At 44.2% G+C, this 18,337-nt stretch overlaps 1 long non-coding RNA gene across 1 annotated transcript in view; it reads left to right on the top strand.

Annotated features, from left to right (window-relative positions):
- The first annotated feature begins 1,937 nt into the window (after positions 1–1,937).
- The window catches only part of LOC115030860 (uncharacterized), a 106,791-nt gene continuing 90,391 nt past the window's right edge, over positions 1,938–18,337 (top strand). The window contains exon 1 of the long non-coding RNA XR_003836429.2: positions 1,938–2,096. This is a non-coding gene — a long non-coding RNA (uncharacterized LOC115030860). The remainder of the gene's footprint in view (positions 2,097–18,337) is intronic.

The raw sequence follows: 18,337 nt of genomic DNA, 5'->3' as shown, positions 1-18,337 counted from the left end.
GACACAGGTTCGGTTCTCAGCACCCACCTTGGGCTGCTCACAACTGCCTGTATCTCCAGTTGCAGTGGACCCAACACCCTCTGTTGTCCTTTGTGGGTTCCTAAACACATGCCATGCAGATATATACACTCAGGTGAGCACACATGTGTCACACACACACACACACACACACACACACACACACACACACACACACACAGGTATTTTTTTTATCTTTTCCCCTTCTTCTTGGTTTTCTCCCATAGTCAAGATAGCAAGCATCCTGACAAAAGGCCAGAATAATTCTTGTCTGAGACAATACAGGGTTCCTGAAAGTCAGAAGGCAACATTGCAAATCGGCTGGGTCCTGAGACCTTGTGGTTTATGTTTATGTTCGGTTCAGGGGTTTTAAAATGCTTGTGTACAAAAGAGGCTGTGTCCACTCCGCTGTCACCAGGTGGGCTCCAGTCAACCCAGTTCTCACTTTCTGGATTACTTTTCTCTTGGTCAGCTTCCATGGATGTCTCTCTGTCATTTCTGCCTCACATCCATCCTAACAGAGGCAGGAACCATAATGCAGTGGCAGGCATATCTTTTCCTCCCAAGTGGGCAGACTCAAAGCAGTATCAATCTCCTTGAGAGTCAGAGATGTAGGCCATTGCAATCTCAATCACTGTGACCTCAGCTCACGTGTCTGGTCCATGTCTGGTCCCTGACCTAAGTTCCTAACCCAGTACCTGCTTGGGTATCAGGCTACCTCTGGATTCCCACTCCAGGCAGTTAGGTTCCAGTGCCAATGGTCGATCTGTCTTTTGGCCAGGCAATGTCTGTTTTCATTTCCAATGACATCACCAGGATCTGATGTTCTGTCTTGGCACATAGTAAGAGTGGAATAAATATTTATCGAATGAATAAATTGTAAGCATTCAAGGGCAGTGGGTATTGCAGAAATAGTTTGTGATCAGGTATTTGGTTTCAAAGCCAGGATAGTTTTTAAAAGTTTTGTTTATTTTCACTCAAACTCTAGCCCGTTAAAGAAACATGCAGCTGATTTTCTTAGATTTTAAAAGGTGCCAGAGGACTTAATTTAACACGCCGAAGCTCTTCAGCTTCCAGAGCAGTTACCCCAGACACTCTCACTGTATTCTCCCAAACCCCATTCGCATTCCTGCCATTTGGATTTGATCTTTGATTCTGTTCAGTTGGGGATAAACAGCTTTTTAATAATTTGGCAATAAAATGACTCCCTCCATCTCTGCTGTTTAAAATCTGAGTCGACTCAAATATTTATTTAAGAGCATTCCCCTTCATGTGCTTTGAAGGGACCTCAGATACTTTAGTTTTTTCTAAAACTTCACTTTTCAAAAATAATCTTTTTTTTTTTTTTGCTTGCTTCTCCATGAGGAAACCAACCACTTTAGTGATGAAATCAAGGAGAAGACGGTGGCTGACACAGACACAGACTGAATGTGAGGTCAACTTAAGAAGAGGGCAGAAGGTATGGGAACCATCCCACCCACCCTTTCTCTCAGTGCTTCCTGCTCTAGGACTATCACCAAGGGAAGCCTCAGGGCCCACTGAAGAAAGTGGTCTTGCTTTTCAGAGCATTCCTTGCTAGGGAAGCTCTTTACTCCAGATTTAATGCATATTACATGGTCTGTATTATGAACTGAATTGCCCCTACCCTCTGCCTCTGTTGAAGCCCCTGTTTGCGGTGGAGCAGTGTGTGGTGCAGGGAATTAAGACTGAGGAAGATCAAGATGGGGTCTTAACTTCATGCTCATGTTCCTTAAGAGGAATACACCTGCGGCACTCCCTATGTGCACACAAAAGCCAGGAGAGGATACAGTGATCAGCTGCCGTCCCATCCACCCTTGAGCCAAGAGGGTGTCACCAGAGACCAACTTTTGTTGCAAAACTTTGATCCCGGTCTCTGGCCTTCCTGTTACTGGTGGCTGCTGAGTCAATCTGATGCTTTGTGCTGGCAGCCCAAGTAGAAGAAGCTAAGCCTCCTCCTGGCTTTTCCTTTTCCTAGGCCAGGAGGTTGCTCTCTGTAATGGCTAACTCTGATTGTCAACTGGATTGGATCTGGAATCAAGGAAAGAACACAGCTCAAGGTGAGTCTGCCAAGGGTATTTGTAAGAAAGATGAGCTGAGAACAGGCCTTTCCCTGGAGCAAGTAGGACTGTGGATAGCGAGGACCAGGGAGAAAAGGGTGCTGCTTCTCTGCTGCATTTCCACCTGCTAAGCGCTCAACAGTGGAGCCTCCATCCTTTGCTGCTCACGCCGGGCACCAGCTTCTTTGGATTCCAGCATGGACTGAGATATCCCAAGATAGTCTTCTCTCTCTCTCTCTCTCTCTCTCTCTCTCCCTCTCCCTCTCCCTCTCCCTCTCCCTCTCCCTCTCCCTCTCCCTCTCCCTCTCCCTCTCCTTCTCTCCCTCCCTCTCTCTCTCCCCCCCTCTCATACACACACACACACTCACACACACACACATACACACTTGTTTCTTGATAGATAATGATGTCCTTTCAACACCTGTGTGACCTTGAGTAACACCCATAGAGATGGCTTTTATCATCTTCATTCTATAGAGAAGAAAAGGAAGTTAAGCAACCGGTGCAAGGACATGTCCTGAAACAATAATGTAGGTTCATTTTTCACTCAGGATTTTGAGTCCTTGTCTCCAAGTCTTGCGACCTCATTGTGTCCCACTGGCTCTTTCTGCATAGATAAAGTGAAGATGATAGTATCAAGAGATGACACTATAAAGCTTCTAATGAATGCTTCCTCTGGCCTGGCCCTGGGTTTTGTATGTGTGACTACAGACGCCTGTGTGCGCATGTGTGAGCTCCAGTGCTGGTCTCTCCTGATGGTCACTGTTGTGTTCTCTATCCTAGCTGGCCTGTGAGCTTCCAGCAGTTCTCTTCTGTCTGCCAGGATTGCACTGTGTTTCTGAACCCAGCCTTTATGCGTACCCTGGAGATCTGAACTCAGTCTGTGAGGCTTGTGAGGCAAGGAATTTTCTCAAGGAGCTATCTCCCCTGACACAGGTTTTATTTGTGTTATCTAATTCTCCCCATAACTCTAATAGATACTTCTTATTCTTTCTGCCCTTAGCACCGTGATTAGAATGCTTCCTCCCACCCTGCACAAGATGGTGTATCTGCAGGTCTTGATTTCTTTTCATTTATCCACTAATCACAGGCTTCAGCTAAACACTGCTTTTGCCAATCAGACAGTTAAAATTTCGCTCAAGAAAGACAATGACACAAGTCTGCCAAGGTAGGAATAAATGTCCAGTCAGGCCTGCTGAGTCCTGGGACCGATCAAATGATTGCATTATAATTAATGTTGGTATTATAATTAATAGTCATTTTACAGTCAACACGGAGAGACATCTCTACCTCCCTCAACCCCATACCTTAACCTGGATCACTCATAAAGGGCTGCCAGCTCTTATTCGAATACTGTTGGAAACGATTATAGGTGTAGGATTGCAGGTTAGGTCCCTTTGACCTGCAGAAGTTCATTTTGTCCTCATAGTGGCTTACCGTTATTCCTACCTTACAGATGAGAAAATTCAGCTCAGAAGACCAGAGCCAGATTCTCAGCTTAGATCTTCTGAGATCAATTTCAGTACAAGTGCTTCAGCGAGATTCCTAGAGTATTAGCATCTCCCTTCCCTGGGGAAACTTTTCTTTCTGTGAACCTCCTCATTCCACAGACAATAGAGGACATGAGGGGGCACCTGGCTCTGCCAGCATCCTCATGGCTCATAGCACCAGGGCAAGTTCAAATGCTAGGCAAATGTCCCCAGGTTTCTGGATAGTATGGGTGAAGTGGTTTGTGGACACAAGAACTCCCCGGGCTTTTTTGCATGTCATCTTCTCACTGAAGGCTACTGAGATGCTGCCTGTGGCCAGTAGCCCTCCCAGCTGGCCTTCAGTGCAGCAGAGATGCATAAGCAAGCTATTGTTTTCAAAATGCACAGACTGCTCCTCCACTGCTACGCTCCAGGCTTCTCAGTGTTGGGCACTGCTGAGGTCCTTAAGAAATGCTTTCTAAGAGACCTTTCCCAGCGTTGACCATCATTGCACTTTCCAGGGTAGAGAAGCAGGGTTGGCTGTGTGCTCCTGTGCCTGTACAGTGTCTAAAGTCCACATGCGGTGGAAAGTCCCTGCTTGGCTTAATGTTCTGCTGCCATTGTCTTGAAAGCCTCAACCATTTTTAAGAAACCTTCCCTCACCCCATGCCTGTCATGTCATGGCTCCTGCAAAGGCAGCTTCCTATCTCAATGTTATCCAACCCCTAGTCCTATGGACTCCAAAGACTGACTTGTTCTTTGGATATTGGATAACTAAACAGATCTAAGGAAGTTTAATACTCAGATTTTCTCTCAATTTTTATTCTTTCTGTTCTTGGTATCATGATTAGAATGCTTCTCCCTCCATGCACAAAATTATATGAGTATCATTCTTATGCCTTTTTCTTTTTTTCATTTATTCACTAATTAGAGACTTCAAATAAACACTGCCTTTAACAATCAGATAGTTAAGTTTTGGTCAAGGAAGACGATGACACAGGTTTGTCAAGGTAGGGACAAATGTCCAGTCAGGTCTTCTGAGTCCTGAGACCAATCAAATGATGAGATCGCTTGAATTCAGAACAGGGACTAACATACAACACAGAACTATGTGCTAACTTTTTATTTCTGTTCCTGTGCTGTGTTAGGATGTGCCATCTTACGATCTCTCTCTGGGACATGAGTATGTTGAATTGGAGATGTGTTTGGAGTAAGATTTGGTTGAAATATCATCAGTGAATGTAGCATGCACAACCTGTAGAAACTTGATAGAAAAACATTATTAAGGGACAAAGTCCCTTCGTGCCCTTTTCGAGTTTGGAGTTTAAGGGACAGAGCAGACAGAGGCAAAATCACTAAATTGTATAAATAGCAATACTGTGTGATAGACAGCTCCCCAGAAAGAGGATGTCAAGGCACAAAAAAGGCATCCAAGGAGAAGTGTCATCGAGAGAGAGTGGAAGGAGGCCTTTCAGGGACTGGACAGGACCTGGGTAGTAGAAAGTGCAGATTCGAAACTTGTGAGTTTGAAGGTGTGGCTGATCAAGGGACGAACACAGCTGGGGAAGAACTGGGACACTGAAGGTCAAGAGGTGAGCCCTGATCCTGGAGAGGTAGGTCATATTCAAACAGAGATTAGGATTTTGGTTTTGGTCTTTAGAATCAAAAGTCATTGAAATACTTTTAAGTTTTCTGGGGTTATGATTGGTCCTTTCTAATTAAGGGGGAGGGGAGGGATGGATTGATGGTAAAAGATAGGGAGAGTGGTCCAGATAGGACTCCTCAGTGCAGGGTGAGAGCTGAGACCTCTGTCTTCTCTGGGCATATCTGGGAAGGTTGACCTTACAAAAGAGGCCATGTAGAGAGAGGGTCTAAACCAGGGACCAGGGTATGCATGTAGATACTTGTGTATGTGTGCACTTGTGTTTTGGGGTAGGTAAGTAGATGCACACACATTAGTATAGGGCATTGTGTTATGTCTGTGTATTTGCATTCTTAAGCTAAGGGCTTCATGTGTGTGTATGCATGATCTTACATAGTTCTGTATATGCACATACGTGTTTGTATGTGTAAGATTTGTGGTGTGTGTGTGTGTGTGTAACATGTTTGTAGCACCTGTGTGCATGCACAGGAGCTCTGGGCTTGAAGAGCTCCTCCCCCAAAGTCACATATGCCCCTAACTGCCAGCAGGTGGCCCCTGAGCACCGTGTGCTAGGCTCTGGGGACAAGGTCGGCTTTGCTCATCCAGCCTTCTCCTTCCCACAACTCCAAGAATCTTTTCATGGTTTGGCTTCCTCTCTCAAGGCTCCTGTCCTGAGGGATCCTGAGACAGAACGGCTCGAGAGTGGTAGCGTTGGGCTGTGGGCGGGGCTATTGAGCTCCTGCGGTGCTCCTGGCTCTGTGCCTGTCTCTCAGTTGCATCGGTGTGGTTGGTCAGTAGCCACATAGGCAAGCGCTGACCTGTACTGAGCTAAGGAGGATTGTGGGCAAAGAATCGGCACCACAGAATGGACTGAAGAAAACGCCAGGCATGTCTGTTCACCCTTGCTTAAAAGTGACACCAGGACCAAGAAAGAGAGGAAGATGGAGTTTTCTGCTTGGAAGGCAGCGAACTAACATACACCTCTCATAAAAAGAGCGTCCCAAGTGTCCACAGGCAGCTAGCTAGTCTCTATCAGATCATGATTACTGGGTCTTTGAACAGTTGGGCTTGAGAAGGGAAGTTGGACCCACCAACCTGCTTGTGAGGTCCATGAGAATACTAAGAGGCTCCATTAGCACATGCTATTGCCGAGGTTAATCCTCACGTGTGGCTGTGAGCAGAGAGGGTCTTTGTAAGACTGTGCCTGATCTTTAGTGCTCCATCCAGGGGCTGAGTCAGGATGGGTGCTTGTTGATGACTTGGTGAGCATCTCAGAGGAGTAGTGCCTAGAGGAGGTTGAATGGGATGCATGGAGCTTGCAGCCAAGTTCTGGACTAAATATATGCTGGTTGGAGTTAGAAGGAGTCTAAAGGAAGCAAGAACTCTAAGACTGGTGGGAAGTAGACCCTTGGAGGCTGCACCAGAAAAACCAGAGTCAGTGGGCAATCCTGTGGTTCTTCTATCAATTTCCTGCCAGACCTTGGGACCTCTGGATATAGCTCAGGGCAGTGCATGGAGAGGAATGGGAAGAAGCTGTTGTCTGTTGGGCTGGGGATGCTACTCCTTCGCTAGAGTGATTGCTTAGCATGCTTGGAGCCCTGGGTTTGCTTGCCAGCACTGCATAAACCAGGTGTGTTGGCTCACTTATACTGAGGAGGAAGATTAGACGTTCAAGTTTATCCTGTTACATAGTGAATTTGAGGCTAGCTGAGACCCTGCCTCAAAAGACCCACAACAAATAAAATAAAATAAAATTAAATTAAAAAGAAGAATATTGGATGAAATTCTGGACCTGAGCTCTAATTAATTGTAGAAGTTCTTTTCTTTGAAGGTAAATTTGAGTCCATTTTTATCTGTTTACCATCTGTGCCTGCCTGTGGTGTATACTTGATATTCTCTCCCCCCCCCCCCTCTCTGTGTGTGTGCATGCACAGATTTTTATGCACAAGGCTCTGTGTGCATGTAAAGGTTGAAGGTTGATGTCAGGAATTATTACAATTGCTCTTTCACCTTCTTCTATGAGGCAGGGTCTCTCAATCAAACCAAGAACCCCACAGTATGTCTATCATCTTACTCCATGGGGGGAGGGTCCCCAGTGTCCTCTTCTTTAGGCTGGAATTATAGGTGGGTCATCAAGCCCACTTGGCTTTGGCAGAATCCACATGGATTCTGGAGACCCAAACACCAGTCCTCAGGCTTATACAGTAAGCAACCATTGAGCTGTCTATCTCTCTTGTCCCTGTTCATTGTTCATTGTTAACTAAGAATATTTATTTATTAAAATCCATTGTCTCAAACGTTACTGTCCTATGAAGATTGCTATCCAAGGTTCCTGCTTCTTCAGTGGTATGTTAGGGAGACAAGTAAATATATAAATGGACAAGATAGCTTTTGATGGAGACAGAGAGGAGCACGGCAGAGGTGGAACCTAGCAGGGCTCAGGGAGGAGGAGGAGGAGGGAGAGGAGGAGCAGGAGGTCTCTGGGTTGGAGACCTATACAACCTGCGAGGTGGAGACAGTTGAGGAGAAGACTATGTATGACGTGAGAAAAGCATTCCCGGGGCAACCCTTCTGGGAAAGGCTTTTGTTTGAAGAAAAATCAGAAAATCATCACTCAGTCAGTCTTATTTTATTTATATTTATTAAAATTTGAAAGTAATACAGATTTATTGAAAAATGTCAAACTTTGCATATATATACACATGCATACATAGACACACACACACACATATATATACATATAAATACACATGCACAAACACATACACAAACATAAGACACACATACACACACATACACAGGTGGCAAAATGTTCTGGCACTTCCTCGCTTCCGTGTGTCCTCCCTGAACCCCCAAATGCACTTACTGGAGAGGCCCCTACATTGGTAGGCAGGTATCCTCTCAGATGTTTTTCGATAAATTTGCAGATACATTTCTTTATTTAAATTATTTTTTATTTTTATTTTTTATTGGTTATTTTATTTATTTACATTTTGAATTTTGTTCCCCTTCCTGTTTTCCCCTCCTCTATGAAGGTGCTCCCCTACCCACCTACCCCACTCCCGCCTCACTGATCTAGCATCCCTCTGCACTGGGACACCAAGCTTCCACAGGACCAAGGGCCTCCCCTCCCATTGATTCCAGAAAGGCTATCCTCTGCTACATATGCAGCTGGAGCCATGGGTCCCTCTTTCACCATCCTCTTAGGATGTTCAAACTTAGCAAGCCCCATGTGGCGTTGTTGATTCTTTCGACTAGCTGTGTTCCAGGCTTCTCAGTTTAGTAAATGGGTTCTACCATCCCACAGAATCTTCCAGGCCCTGAGCTGGGGGCCTCTGGATTCATTCTTTGAGGTTAGGTTACAAGTTTAATGCCCTAGCGAGTTGTGCAGGCTCCATGCTCAGAGCATGGGCCATATCTGGGTATTCCTCATGCTCTGCCTGGTCCTCAGCCTGATCAAAACTCAGCACACCTTGCAAGGGCCTCCTCCCTCCTCTTCATCCTCCCAGTGCTGTTTGTTTTACAGCTCATTCTCCATCCAACTTCCAGAGCCATCTTTCAAACACAGTGAAGCAGGTCATGTCCCTCCCTCCTTGATATGCCAATGGCTTCCCATTTCCTTTAGGAATAAAACCCAAACTTTTCATCTCAAGTCTAAAATTCAAAGGCTAAACGGTTGGGCCAGACTTCCTTTCTAATCTCGTCTTGTTCTTTTCCCCTCTTATACAACATCCTGTAAGCACACTGTACACCACCCTACCCATCCTTCCTATTGTGTGAGAGGCCTTGAGCATGCTGGGCTGGCTAAGAATGTCATTCTAATCTTAGTTCAGGGTTTCTCTCCAGAGAAGCCTTTCTCCACGGCTTCATATAAAAATAGACTCCCTTCCTTCCTGCTCCTCCTTCAACCACCACCACTTTATTTTATTCCTGTTTTCTTTCCCTCCCAATGCTTGCATTACAGGACTTCCCCTTGCTCCCTGCCTGCCTCTCTGCTCCCTTTCATTTCAGTTCTCTTAGGACAGAGATATGACTGCTACTGGATCCGCTATGATTCCTCTTGCCTCCACTGAGGAAAGTTAGGGAAATGAGTTTATTTTGGCTCAAAATTCAAAGCTAAAGTCTATCATGGGGAGGAAGTAACGGTGTCGGGAACCTGAGGTGGCTGGTCACACTGCCTCTATAATCAGGGAGCTGGGAGTGTTGATGTTTATTTTGTCGTTTTATGCATGTGTGGACACCAGCCTCGAGGATGCTGCCTCCTACTTTCAGGGTAGGTCTTCCCACATCAATTAACCTAATCCATCATAGAGGCTCCCCGAGGCTAACCTAATCTCAGCTTCTAGGAGATTCTAGATCTTATCAACTAGCAATCAAAATTAACCATGGACCTGACTTTCTCATAGCTCTATTGATGGATGAACAAAATGTTCCCCATAGTATTGTTCATGCAAAGACTGTAGCGAACATTCTTCTTTCTTTTTAAAGTTTTTTTTTGTGTGTGTGTGGATATTTTATTTATTTACATTTCAAATGTTATCCCCTTTCCAGAGTTCACCCCCAGAAACCCACTATCCCCCCTCCTGCTTCTATGAGCATGTGCCCCCACCCACCCACTCTTGCCTCCCCGCCCTTGCACTCCCCTACACTTGGGCATTGAGCTTCATGGGACCAAGAGCCTCTCCTCCCATTGATGCCTGACAAGGCCATCCTCTGTGCAGCACAAAGTCTTGTAAATATATACCTTTGGGGAATTGTATAAGGGTTTCTGTGCATGGATTCTTAGAAGTGGCTCTATATGTTTTATTTTGTTTTTGGTTTTTGGGGACAGGGTTTCTCTGTATAGCCCTGGCTGTCCTAGAACTCACTCTGTAGACCAGGCTGGCCTCAAACTCAGAAATCCACCTGCCTCTGCCTGCCGAGTGCTGGGATTAAAGGCATGCGCCACCACGCCCGGCTTCTATATGTTTTAAAATTCAATAAATATTACATTACACATTTCCATCCAAATCACTATATCAGTTTGAACTCCCATTTACTTTGGTAGAGGACTGTCTTTCCCTACATTCTTATCAACTCTAGATAATAGTCATTTTTTCTTCCCTTTAGCCTGTGTTATAAGCAAAGCCTGAGTATTTTATTGTTTTAATTTGTACTTTCCTTATTATATAATGTTGAACATAGTTCTTTTGGTACTCTTTGATTTCGCTTGTAGAGTATTTTATTTTGTTTTAACTGTACTTTCCTTATTATATAATGTTGAATATAGTTTTTTTTTTATTCTTTGATCAGTTGTAGTTTTTCTCTTATTTGTAGGTGTGGTTTGAATAGGTTTGGCTATTGAATAGATTCATGTGTTTCAGTTCTTGGTCATAGGGAGTGGCAGTATTAGGTGGTGTGGCTTTATTAGAGTAGTGGTGGACTTGTTGGAGGAAGTGGGTCACTGTGTAGGCGGGCTTTCAGGTCTCCTATGCTCAAGCTCCACCCAGTGTGAAATCAGAGCCTCCTAGATCCCTGTGGAAGTTAGTCTCCAGTTGTTGCCTTCAGATCAAGATGCCGAACTCTCAGCTCCTCCAGCACCAAGTCTACCTGCACATTGCCATGATCACCACCATGGTGATGATGGACTGAACCTCTGAAACTGTAAGCCAGACCCAATGAAATGTTGTCTTGTAAGAATGGCCTTGGGCATGGTTTCTTCTCACAGTGATGAAAGCCTAACTAAGACAGCTTTAAAATTTTCTGTTTGTGTGCTAAAATCCAAATAACCACAGAGGTTAGGTACCTAATAAGGGACCAGAGGTGAGAAGTGGATCTTCAGAGGAAGGGGAAATAGAATATAGTGTTATAGAGAGGTGAAAAGGAAAAATTCTACTTAGAATAGGAGAATTTAATAAGGGGAATTCGAGAGAAGACACAGGAGGGAATATGGGGAGGGACGACTCACACTAAAGGGCATTTGAAAAACCATATAAAAGAATACTGCTTAAGAGCCTTTCTAAAACACACATGCGAGTACACACACACACACACACACACACACACACACACGGAGTCTAAATGCACTCACCAAATAATACCAAATAATAAGGGAGACAGCGACCCAACTAGACATCAACACCTCTAGTGCCAGGGATGGACTCCATCATTAGCCCAGAGAGTCATATGGACATCCTCCCCGCACCCCTAACATCACAGGTTATTGCCAAAGCTACTGATCGCTTTCCTCAACCTGATAACCCAACTGTTGAAAACAACACTTACATCTGTCATCGGACACAGACAAGTCAAAATGGCGCCTAACTGGAAAGCGTCACCCCTACTAACTAGTGATTATGGTGCTAGAAAGGTATTGACCTGCTTGCAAGCTATACTGGTGCAGTAGTGGCACACATCTTATGGGTGCAATAAACCACTTTGAAAAATTAGCTTTAAGACTCCCTCCATGAGATGGCACCCATACTTGACACTGCTCAAATGGCCAAAACCCTGAAACCAGATAGATCATGGGTCAGGGGAAAGCACACTGCTATTGTTCTGCTAAGGGAGCACAGTAATAAAATGGCATAATAGCATATTGCTCCTAATAACATATTGCTATATCCATAGACCAGTGCCTCACTCAGCCCACATCAGAGAGGCTTCATCTTGCATTAGATGGGATTTAACACAGAGATCCACAATTGGACAATGTAAAGAGTGCAGGAGACTTTGGAACACTCAATTCTTAATGGGATTCTTTAATTCTTCATCAAAATCCTCCTTTGAAGGCTCAGGGATCTATGTGGAAGAGGAAGCAGAAAGAGTAAGAATTAGAGGGATGGATGACTTCAAAGAAACTGTCCTGGACAATAGGACTGAGGTAATTATGAACTCTCAGAGATTGAGGCAGCACACATAAGCCCTGTACAGGTTCAAGCAAGATAGGGTCCCAGTACCAAGAAGGGAAAATCGACACAGGATCCCAACACTAAACAAGAACATATCTGCAATCGAAACTTGCTGGCAAAGGTAAAAATCAATGTTTTTCAATAGAGTGTCACTGGTTATATCAACAACACTCCAGTGCAAGCTCTATGCCCAGTAGTAGCTGGCCAACAAAAAACAGACTTCATGTTGCTTTTGTAGAGGGGGAGAGACATATTTTGACTTATTGGTCTTTTGCTTATTTTGATTTTTTTAAGAGAGAGAGAAAGAGAGAGAGAGAGAGAGAGAGAGAGAGAGAGAGAGAGAGAGAGAGAGAGAGAGAGGTCATAAAGTTAGGTGAATAGGAGTATAAGGAAGATATAGGAGGTGTTGGGGAAATTAAAAAAAATGATCAAAATATATTACATGAAAAACTAAAATATATATTTTTATGTTTATGAGTGTTTTGCCACATATATGTACACTACATGCATACCTGGTGTCTGAAGAGGTCAAAAGAAAGTGTTGAGTCCCCTTGGCCTAGAATTACTGATGGTTTTGAGCCACCATGCCAGTGCCAGAACCTTACCCTGGGTCCTCTGCAAGAGCAGGAAATGCTCTCAATGGCGAACCATCTCTCCAATCCCTCTTCTTTAGTTTTATATTGAGATACTTATCCTTTAAAAATACTTTAAATTGCCAGGCCGCGATGGTGCCTGCCTTTAATCCTAGAGCTTGGGAGGCAGCGGAAGACAGATCACTGTAAATTGAAAACTAGCCTGGTCTACAGAGTGAGTGTCAGGATAGTCAGGGCTACACAGAGAAATCCTGTCCCCAAAACCAAACCAACCAAACAAACAAAAACAAAAAAGCTTGAATTAATTTCTAAATTCTAATTTGTACAAATAGTTTTGTCTGTCACGGGTATGTCAACCATTTCGTTCTATGATGTAGTCCTTCTTTCAGTGCTGCTTATGGTAAAACTTTTACTCGTTTAGAGAAGGAGTAATGTGTAGAACATGTCAATTTCCATTTAGAACACACTCCTCTATTGTCTTCCTGTAGACGCTGCAACCTATATTTAGGTAATCTGTTTGTTTTCAGTCGCAATTCTTAGAGTACTGCAGAACAAGTCTCTCACCGGACTTGATGTTCTTTCCCCTATCCTGACAGCACATTTCCCTATTGATTTGCATGTTTTCTTACAAGTGTAAGCATCTTGCTTTGTTCCGTTAGGACTTCTGTCTTTGTGTTGGGCAGAATGCTGCCTGGCTCCTCATTCTTAGTTAACATCATCATCTCAAAAGCTGCTCCAGGGAAGCCTAGTGATTTAGTGGTTGTGACTCAGGGGCCTTGTAGAGGTTCTCCCCTCTCCAGTCTGAAGCGTGCTTTTGCTTGAATTCATCAGAAGAAAGGAATGGTCTCTGTGCTTGACCATATTGGAAGCTGCTGCTGTAGAACGGGGTCCTTATTTTCTAAAAGGTGTGAGTCTCTGGAGGTTGCAGGGTGTTTTGTTTATGCTGCAACCTCTCCCTTCTCTTGAAATGAAGCCTGCCATGAAATTTACTGGTGACAGGAGCTGAGACTCATGAGTGTTCAGCAGACAGATTTGAATTGCTATTAAACTACCATCAGGTCATTTTATTTTTCCAGAGAAGACACTGAGAGCTAAGGCTGACTAATACCCTTTCCTTTTTGAGCAACTTTTACCCATACCCATTCAAATATAAGAATGGTCCCATTTTACCCAGGAAGTTCATATGAGGCAAAAAGAGAGCAAGGGAGAAAGTGAATGACTCATATTCATCAATCAGAGCCAAGAACAAGTCATGCTGCTTTTGCTGGGCTTGACAACCCCGAACATGGGGACAGTATCAGTATCTTTTCAATAAGTCCAAAGTAGGGCTGCTTGAGTTAGTTAACCTGGCAGGTCAGCTGGGACCAAGATTCTCATCCTTTTACATTCAATGGAATCCGTCTGTGGTTTTCAGGTGAAGTTCAGGTGCAACATTGAACAATAGATTTTTACTACTGGCAGCTTTTCTAAGAGAGAGAAAACCTCTCCGAGCCCTTTGAGTTGATTTCCTTATGTTTCCTTTGTCAGAATTGAAACGTATGTCCCTCATCTAAGCCAGTCACGCCAAGGACATGAGATTAGTCCAGCCAATGACTGCGTTCCAAGATTTTACCTACAGCTAGAGAGGGCTGCATGGCTGGTCAAGGATGGTTTCCTGGCCAAAGCAAGCCTGATGTTAGCAGGGAAGTGGGAAATGGACAGGTAGCCAATGGGTGGCCAGGATACTGCTTTTCTTTTAACTAATTAACCATATTTCCTCCATAGAGCATTTCATGATTATAGTTGAAGCAATCCAAAACAGTGTTTTGAGATTGTTTGTACTGCTTTTCAAATGTCAGCACATTAGAGGATTGTATATGCACATGCCCTAAATCTGGATCTACTTGTTGAAGGGACACTCAGTGGGAAGAACAGGACCTTGTTGTCAACACAACTGAGCAGCATTCAAGAGGGAAGAAACCTAGAGATCCATTAGAAACAGAACTAGGTGTACGGTTCTTTTATATTCTCACCCCCTTCTTTGAATATTTAACACACACTATCCAATTTTAGAATTTCATCTGTTTGAATTTTACATCCATTTAGCTTGGTAACAAAGCTGCCATGTACTAATACACATGTAAATTAGTTATTATTTTTTTTAAGATGGGCTCCAAGGAACTTGGCCTCAAGGCTAGTTAAACAGTGCCTGACTGCTTCTAGATCATTCTTCGTCTCTTCAACGAACCCCTCCCTGGCTTTTGTTTTTTTTGTTTTTTTTTGTTTTTTTCTGATTAAAAACTTGCAGGTTCCACAATTTTTTTTTTTTTTTTTTTTTTTTGGCTGAAGAGAGCAAGAGTGGTAAATATGCTGACGGGGTATTATACACATTCTGAAAGCTGGCTGTGTGGCAGGTTAAAGTGGTAAGGTACAGATTCCCAGTGACAGAAATACAACTGAATGTATTCTGACTAGAGCCACCACTGGGCTCTGAAGACATCGGGCATCGACTTGTCACTTGAGGTGCATGCTGTTAGTGGCATGGCCAGGGTAACGAGAAGCTCTGTGCTCTGGGGGGAGGATGTTCGTGGTGCCCAGGGAATGCCACCAGCACCAGAGAACATGAATTATGCCATATGTACCCTCCAGCTATTTGCGCTAAATTGACCCTCCAGGGTCTGGAACCCAGCCCAAATTTCCCCATGCTGTTAGTCTCTGAAAGGCAGGAATGGGAAGAGAAAACTCACCTCTTGCCATGCTTTTTACAGTCTTTGAAGCAGCAGAAATGATTTTGCAAGGTACGTTTTCTTCGTGCATCTAGACATGTAAACAATGCAACCCAGAGTCAGATCCTGAGCTCCTACAGCAAGTCATCCTGAAGTTAAATACCATTCTCAGTCTGGCCAAATACCCTCTACCCCCTACCTCCCCCTCTATCACAGAAAGCCAGAGACCTGGTGGTCCTGACCTATTAATGGCTTCAGAGAGCTGGGGAGACATTCTTATGAAGATGATCTCAGCGTGAGGATTGAGAAGCAAACAAAAGATGATGTCCTTTCTCTCTCTCTCTCTCTCTCTCTCTCTCTCTCTCTCTCTCTCTCTCTCTGTGAGAGAGGGGGAGGGAGAGGAAGGGGTGGAGGGTGGGTTGAAAAGAGGGAGGGAAAGAGGGAAGGGAAAGAAGAAGGGAAGGAGGGAGGGAGGGAAGGGGAGAGAGAGAGAGAGAGAGAGAGAGAGAGAGAGAGAGAGAGAGAGAGAGAGAGAGAGAGAGAGAGAGAGAATGAAAATGTGCTGGTTTCCAAGAGAAGCCCTGGTAACAGGTTTCTGGGTAACTGCAAGTTGCATTGTCTTCAATCAGAGATGACTTGAAAGGAAAGTGCTTTAATGCTAATACTGCAGATGTCTGCAGGAAACTCAGCACCACACTGAACACTGTAGTTAGATAGCTGTGCAGAAAAGTACATGAAGGAAAGGGCTAATGTGCAATACTTCTATTTAAGATAGAAGGAGGAAATAGAAATTGTGATAGCATGCTATTTCAAGTAATAATAGAAAGTACTTGATGTTTACACGGTGAATGGATCGATACTAATTCTGTAGTCAGTGCACATAGAGTCGTTTGGATTATACTAGTGACAAATGCACTCGGTAGAGCTGAAATTTCCACCCTGAAACATTTATTTCTTGCTGCGTGTTAGATGGAATTTTCCACCCAAGTATCTGGAAGGATTTGCATAAGAATGGTGATGGAGCAGTGTTCTCTAATGATGCGCTTTTCTTTGTTAAACTTCAAAAATGTCTATGGTTCATGATGAGGTTTGGGGGAATTGCCAAGCTAATGCTTTTATATTTTCTTTAAAGAGCTTATCTTCCCTGTGTTGTGGGAGTTACTTTATATTGTGGTTAGAAAGGCAGCGGCAGCAAAGCTGAATCTGTAGCAACCCCAATAAATGTGTCCTCCTCCTCCTTCTCCTCCTCAAGAGCTGGGACTAAGAGGAAGGGAATTCGGAAGGGCGCTTGGCCACCGCTGCCTCAGCTACAGTGAGCAGGACACATTCGATCCATTCTCAGCTCCCATACCTGGCTCTCCTCACCCAGAAGTAAGGTTGCCATTCTCCAGCTTAAAACAATGACCTCTTGTTAGCCTCCATCAGCAGTGGTCTTGTCAAGGGGATTGAGGTTGACCCACAGCCTGGTGTGCTTGCTAGGGTTGAGTAGAATTATTCAGATGAGAGTCTGGGAGCAAATGGTGTTTGGAAAGCAACCTTTTTGTCCTCTCCACAAGAACCCAATGTTCACAGTGTTGAGGAGGCAAAGGGACTGGAATCTTGGGAATTCCAAGAATGCAGCCGCCCGAGCTAAAAGAGACTTAGTTGCTAAAGAAGAGGCTGCTCCCAGGCAAGCACAAAAGTAGAAAAACAAAGCCCTAAGCGGGAGCCCAGGCCAGTAGGAGACTGCACAGGAACCTGGAGCTTAGGGAAACAAAGGTTTTGAAAGCCCTGTATGCAAGGAAACTCAGGGGTCACCTAATCCACTTTAGTTTCTGATGCCCCAACCTGCTTCCCAATACAGCTTTCCAGTTTACTGAACACCAACTGATGCTTGAATACCTCTGAAGCCAAAGAACTCACTTCCTTACAAGGACAGCAGAAGACAACAGAATTGCCACCCTGTAGACATGGTGATACGCCCTCTAAATTCATGTTTTTTATTGAATGTGCACAACAACCCTCCAAGTTCACATACGGGGAAACTGAAGCTATATGTTGTTGAGAAAGGATTTAAACCTCTAGGTTTCCAGTGTCAGTGTTCTGACTTTTTTCCCCAACCTATACCATTATTGGTAGACCTGACATAACTCTTCTGAATTTTGGAGACATGGTGACCAGAATTTTAGGCATAAATCCTGACTATACCAGCAGCAGCAGCAGCAGGCCAGGCTTGGCCACATGTTCCAACAAACACCCTAATTAAAGAAACTTGTAATAGTGACAAGCAGGGGCAGGAGATGTCATCAACTCTTTGGGAAGAGGACAAAACAAAGGAATCCCTTGACTCTGAGTTCATCTTTAAGTTGTTGATGTGAGTTGTAGGACTTAGGAGAGAAGGAATTTGAGCCATGGGCAACAGGCAAGCATGGTTAAAAAGTTCTTGTCATGGCGTGGTCTGGTTGATTCTTGTCTCAGCCCTGGTTCTGTGAGATGTTTTGAAGAAGTTGTTGAGGGGGTCCATCCATTACATACGAGATGACTATTTTTGTTCTAGGGTGCAACCTCAACACTGCAGACATATCTATATCCATATCTATATCTGGAGGTGGGAATGTGTGTCCTGCCTGGGTAGCCTTGCTGTTTCTGGAATCCAAGGTGGCAGCAATAAGAATGGTCATGCAGACCACACTTACCAGTGACTACCATACCTGTCTAGAGTCAAACAGGAATCTGACCCAAAGTCGAGTGGACAGACACAGAATGGAAGTAGAGATGCCAGCTTTGCATCCTGCTGATCACCTCGTGGGCCCAAATAGCTACTTAAAGCTCCGTAAAAAAAAGCCGCGTCTATATTGTAACACCTGGGACTCTCGTCCATCTTACAGGATAGCCCTTTAAAAACTTGAGGCACTTTTCATGTAGCTCTTTTGTTCTCCCAGAATTTTTTTTCTTTTTCTTTT

This window comes from Mus caroli, unplaced genomic scaffold (genome assembly GCF_978045245.1).
Source record: "Mus caroli unplaced genomic scaffold, Mus_caroli_1 scaffold_6, whole genome shotgun sequence".
Classification (NCBI taxonomy): Eukaryota; Metazoa; Chordata; class Mammalia; order Rodentia; family Muridae; genus Mus; species Mus caroli.
Note: the sequence above shows the minus strand (reverse complement) of the source record. Positions and strands in the feature narration are given on the sequence as shown.